The sequence below is a fragment of the Manihot esculenta genome, chromosome 7 (genome assembly GCF_001659605.2).
Source record: "Manihot esculenta cultivar AM560-2 chromosome 7, M.esculenta_v8, whole genome shotgun sequence".
NCBI lineage: Eukaryota > Viridiplantae > Streptophyta > Magnoliopsida > Malpighiales > Euphorbiaceae > Manihot > Manihot esculenta.
The window spans coordinates 8,183,368-8,189,472 of NC_035167.2; the positions used below are offsets into that span (position 1 = coordinate 8,183,368).

The window sequence follows — 6,105 nt, forward strand, 5'->3', positions numbered from 1 at the left end:
GTTCCTCGGGTCCGAACCTACACAGGTGGACTCCAATGAGGGACCAAACATATATAAGCATAACTCTAATATATCCCCCAAAAACCCCCCTAAAACATCATGAAAACATCACAGAAAATATGCATGAAATGGCTGAACAGGGCACCTTCGGCGGCACCTTCGGCGGCCGAAAGTCCTGGACAGAGACGAAACTCAGCTAGGTTCGGCGGCACCTTCGGCGGCCGAAAGTGCCAGACAGAGACGAAAGTCTCTTTTCGGGGGCACCTTCGGCAGCCGAAAGCTGCCTCCACAAGAGGGGTTCGGCGGCCGAAACTCCCTTCGGCTGCCGAACCTGGTTTCTGCCAAACGGCAGAAACTTGGTTCAAATGAACCTCCTGCCTCCCAAAACCATAAATCATGCATATTTCTCAACCAAAACACACATACAAGTTCCTAGGGGTCTTAAACATGCATATACCCCATCTACAACACTCCATTCACACACAATCAAGCTACATTGTTCATCAAACATCAAAAACCTAACATTTATACAAATATACATATATCTCTAAACATGCCATTCTACCCCATGAATCTTACATGAAACTTATTTAAAACATGACAAGAGTTCAAGATCGACTCTTACCTCCTGAAGATCGAGAGTAGAGGCGATCTAACTTGGAGTTGGGAGAAATCTAGCTCCTTGGGCCTCCAAGCTCAAAACTTGCTCAAAACTCGATTCAAAAGCTTAAAAACTTCAAAGCAAGATGAAAACTTGTTAAATCCATGAAAGATCTAAAGGAAACACTCAAGATCGAGGGAGGAGCGGTGGAGACTCACCTTGGCCGACAATGGGAGAGAAAAAGCTCGCCCGTGCGGACCAAGGGGACCCTTTTATAGTGGCTGGCCAGGCCACGTTCGGGGGCCGAATGTGCCTCCGCATCCATGCAAATGTTCGGCGGCCGAACATAAGGTTCGGCGGCCGAACCTGCACTTCCCTCACTTAGACTTTCGGGGGCCTAACGTGCCTCCCAAAGTCCATGCATGTTCGGCGGCCGAAAGTGAGTTTCGGCGGCCGAACCTGGGTTTTCCTCAAAAGATTTTTCATGCAAAAACTTATTTAAAAACACACTTAAAACCATTAAAACATAAAATCATTTCATAAAAACATGCTCTTACCCTTCTAGAGGTTTCCGACACCCAAATTCCACCGGACGGTAGGAATTTCGATACCGGAGTCTAGCCGGGTATTACAATTTATATTTATTGATTGAGGTGTTTCCGGTGCTATACTTTTAGTGGATTCTAAAGATTCTATTTTACTTAGCTGGTCTTTTAGATTTTGTAGGAACTCATTTTTATTTTTTAGTTCTTTTTTACTTAAGCTAGAAACTTGATATGGTTTAAAAATATGTGATTTGATTTTTTCTTTTTCATCTATTTTCATTTTTTCATCTTTTAAAAGATTTTCTATCTTCTTTAACAAAGTACCTATACATATTAAACTTGCATTACTAAACTTATTTTGTTCTATAATTTTTTTATCTGTATCATTTTCTTTAGCTATTTTATAAGGTGCACAGATTATTTCTTTATCTCCATGTAATATCTTACTTATTATCTTAGGTGGAAATTCACTCTAAATTACTTTATCATTTACTATACATTCTGGTCTTTTATCCCTTATTGTTATTGGATTGATACTTTTTGTTTTATGTAACTCAAACCATTTAAAAAATTTTATTTCTTCCTTATTTTCACTAATATATTTAATATATTCTTCTTTTAATTTTTCAAAATTATTTTTCTTTACTATTTTATTTAATTTACCTAATTTTTTTGTTCTTGTTATTTCTTTGTTAAATTTCTTTTCAATATTTTCTTTACTAAGTACATTTAAATCTCTGTTTATATTATTTATATTTTCTGTTATGGCTGATGCTGATGGTGATGATGGCAATGAAGGTGCCAGTTCAGCTTGTTGATTTATATAATTTTCTACTGGATTATACATTGCTTGTGGAACTAAGGAATTATAGTCAACTCCTTTCATTTTAAGGTGTTTACCTAAATCTGTGACATCAGATGTTGAAAATCTAGGTCTGACTAGAGTCTGGATTATAGGTTTAGGTTCACTTTCTTTATATGTTGCATATATTACTGATGGTAAATTTGATGTCCTTCCTAAATCTTTTGTTGTTATTGAAGATGATGATCTTGTATATATGTTACTTATACTTCTGTTGAATTTTATTAAGACTTTACCATCCTCAAATTGTTCAATTTTAGTTAAATTCGTATTTGGTTTCACCTTTCCTTGTTCTGGTGGAGGTACTATACTTTCCAAAATCCATTCATCTGGCAATGTTATATCCTTCCATTGAATTGTTTTAGGAATTACTGTATTTGTTTTAGTCAGATTTGTTTGTAAAAATCTTGTTTCCCCCATTTTAGGTTGCAATTTATACTTTGTTCCAAACGCCGAATTCATAGCTTTATAATGTATTTTGTATATTATTGCTATTGTGATAGAAACTTGTTTCATCTTATAATTATGAATTTTTATTTCTAAAACTATGTAATATAGGATTTATTGTAAATTGTTTTATGTCTTCAGATTTTGGCTGACTTTGTTCACTTTTAGTTTCTGATTCTTCCTTTATTACATTTATATTTATTGATTGAGGTGTTTCCGGTGCTATATTTTTAGTGGATTCTAAAGATTCTATTTTGCTTAGCTGGTCTTTTAGATTTTGTAGGAACTCATTTTTATTTTTTAGTTCTTTTTTATTTGAGTTAGAAACTTGATATGGTTTAAAAATATGTGATTTGATTTTTTCTTTTTCATCTTTTAAAAGATTTTATATCTCTTTAACTGAGTACCTATACATATTAAACTTGCATTACTAAAATTATTATGTTCTATAATTTTTTTATCTATATCATTTTCTTTAGTTATTTTATAAGGTGCACATATTATTTCTTTATCTCCATGTAATATCTTACTTATTGTCTTAGGTGGAAATTTCACTCTGAATTACTTTATCATTTACTATCCATTCTGGTCTTTTATCCCTTATTGTTATTGGATTGATTACTTCAGTTTTTATTATTTTGATTTCTCTTTGCAAATCTTCTATAGTTGTTTTTTCTCTTGATTGTTTATTTTTATTTAATATCTTAGTTAGATCATAAGTTTGTTTATTTATTTTAGGAATACTATCTTTTATTTCTTCTATTTCATCAAACCTTTTAATTAATCTTTTAAGGAATTTTTTCTTTAGTATTATTATCCTCAATATTATTTATTACTTATAATAATGAACTTTGTTCTTTAGTTAGAACACTTATTGATTTTTCTGAGGAACTAGTTTGTAATTCATCTATTTGATTCTCACTTTCTATTATGTCTGGTTCTGATATTTCTGAATCTATGTATAATTCTTGAATTTTATTTATTATTTCTCCTTCTAAATTTAATTCATTTATTTTTTTATTAAATCTACAAAATTTAGATATATGTCATTTCTTTCCACAGTTATAACATGTTAAATCCTTAAATGATTTTTTATTTTGGGGTTTATTTGTCTGTGTATTCTTCTTATATTTTTTATAAGGTTTATAATTTATCTTTTTGTAATATTCTTCCTTACGTTTCTGATTCTTCCTTTATTACATTTATATTTCTTGATTGCGGTATTTCCGGTGCTATATTTTTAGTGGATTCTGAAGATTCTATTTTGTTTAGCTAGTCTTTTAGATTTTGTAGAAACTCACTTTTTTTTTTTTTTAGTTCTTTTTGACTTAAGCTAGAAACATCATATGGTTTAAAAATATGTGATTTGATTTTTTCTTTTTCATCTATTTTCATTTTTTCATCTTTTAAAAGATTTTCTGTCTTCTTTAACTAAGTACCTATACATATTAAACTTGTATTATTAAAATTATTTTGTTCTATAATTTTTTTATCTGTATCTTTTTCTTTAGCTGTTTTATAAGGTGCACATATTATTTCTTTATCTCCATGAGTTTATTCTTCTTTCGCTCCATTGTTCTGTAGAAACTCTCTAGTTAGAAAATATGGTATATTGTTATTACTTGGCTTATTTTATGAATGACATCAAATGGGTTAAGATTGGTTTGGCTTACACATTGGTGCCTTATTAACCATTCTTTGATTATGAAGCCTGGATGAATAATTTGTTATATTTACAACTTATCAAATCAAGGATACAAGTAAGAGTTTTCTTTTTAAGAAATTAAATAGATATGTCCCTGTGCTTTAGAATTTTTGTATATTTGATTTTATTATTATTTGGTTAACTTATAATCTCAAGTACTCTTAATAATGAAAATTGATAGCATAATTAATAGTTAAGAATTGTGAAGTTTCTATTTAGAGTTGGAATGGAATAATTAGGTTTTGATTATGGAACTTGGATTGTGGAAATAGATGAAAGTGAGAATAGATGAAATTAATATTTTTTTTTTTGGGAAAAAACCTTAACTATTATGTATGTAAAATGGTTTTGTGTTCAATTCTTCAATAGATATCAAGTTGGGTGAAAGTTTAAATTTGGATTAATACTTGTATCATTATTTTATTAATTTGTAAGAGCTATGTGAACCTAATCCTCCATAGGAGATATGTAGGCAGCTTTCGGGTGCGATCCAAAGTAAATAGCTATTAATTTTTATTTGTTTATTTTTTTTTGTTTTGTTATTCATTTTTATATATTGTATGTGGGACAGAAAATTGGCTTTTGCAGCTTTGTTCCATGAAATATCGTGGATTAATATTGCAATACTGTAATATTGTGGATTAACAGTACAACCACAGCAGTTGCATTAGTATATTAATTGCTTGATGTTTATTACATGCTTAGTATTTGATATAACGGTTATTTTTATTTTCATTTAATGCTAGTTGTGTTATATTTACTTGGGAACTTTTAGAATCCATGTAAATAAAATATATTATGATTTCTTTGTCTTTTCTTCTAAGAAAAACTAATTTGTTTAGTTTTAGATGTTATTTAGTATGTACTATTGTTTAGGGAATAGGGTGTGACAGTATCATTTCTCTGTGCGCCTTTTATGATTTGCTCTAACGGTGGATCTACCTTACCAGAAAGGTTTGGACCGAGGGAATATACATTTAGGGAACTAGCAAATGCAACTGGCCAGTTCTCCAACTCAAACATCCTTGGGGATGGTGGTTTTGGGCAAGTCTACATGGGCACCGTGGCTGGTAAAGTCGTTGCTATTAAGAAGCTTAAATATTTTCCTGATGAACAGCCAAGTGAAGGACTGATGCAGGAGATGAGGATTGTTAGCAGTGTGATTCATAAAAATCTGGTAAAGCTGATTGGATAATGCACTGAAGGTGCCAATGTATTGCTTGTTTTTGAGTATTTTCCCAAAAAATCCTTGAATTTTCGTTTACATGGTGAGTTTTTTCATGCTCTGATCATATAGAAATAACCAATATGATGTTAAGATCGATCTTACCCATAAAAAAAGACATCACAGGAAACAAGAGTTTGGTGTGGAAAGCAAGAATGAAAATCGCAAAAGGCTCAGCTGAAGGGTTTGCATATTTACATGATGGCTGTGAGTAGGCTTTTTTTTTTTTCATTTTTATTTATTGTTTTTTGCATTAAATTAATCTATTTATTGCTAAAAGCTTTAATTCTCTCCAATGAGGTAAACCCAAAATCATACACCGTGATGTTACTTCTACTAATATCCTTCTTGATAACAACCTTGAAACGAAGGTAGGATTTACATATTGAAATAACTGTACATGTGAGGAGCTTTGAGCTAAATGCTAATATCTTTTTCGGATGATAATAGATAATTGTGAGAACTCGTTAGTTTCATATTTGGATGTCATTTCGTTATTTATTTAGTTGTCTTTGATATGTATTAAATGATATTGTAAAGTATATTATCTGGTTACGTTTGTAAAGTCAAAATTGCGTTAGAATAGGCATTAGATAGCTATAATCCTAACAGATATACTTGTATATATATCCACTCTATTAAATAGAGAAGAGTAGTAAAAAAAAGAAACATTGAGGAAGCTTTCGATTATGGGCTCCTCTTCTCTATTTTTATTTTTCC

General features: G+C 30.9%; 1 long non-coding RNA gene across 1 annotated transcript; it reads left to right on the top strand.

Moving 5' to 3' along the window:
- Positions 1 to 4,082: 4,082 nt before the first annotated feature.
- LOC110619694 lies at positions 4,083 to 5,886 on the top strand. The gene is made up of 3 exons (XR_002488697.2): positions 4,083 to 5,428; positions 5,512 to 5,592; positions 5,686 to 5,886. It is a non-coding gene; the product is annotated as an uncharacterized LOC110619694 (long non-coding RNA).
- Positions 5,887 to 6,105: the final 219 nt, after the last annotated feature.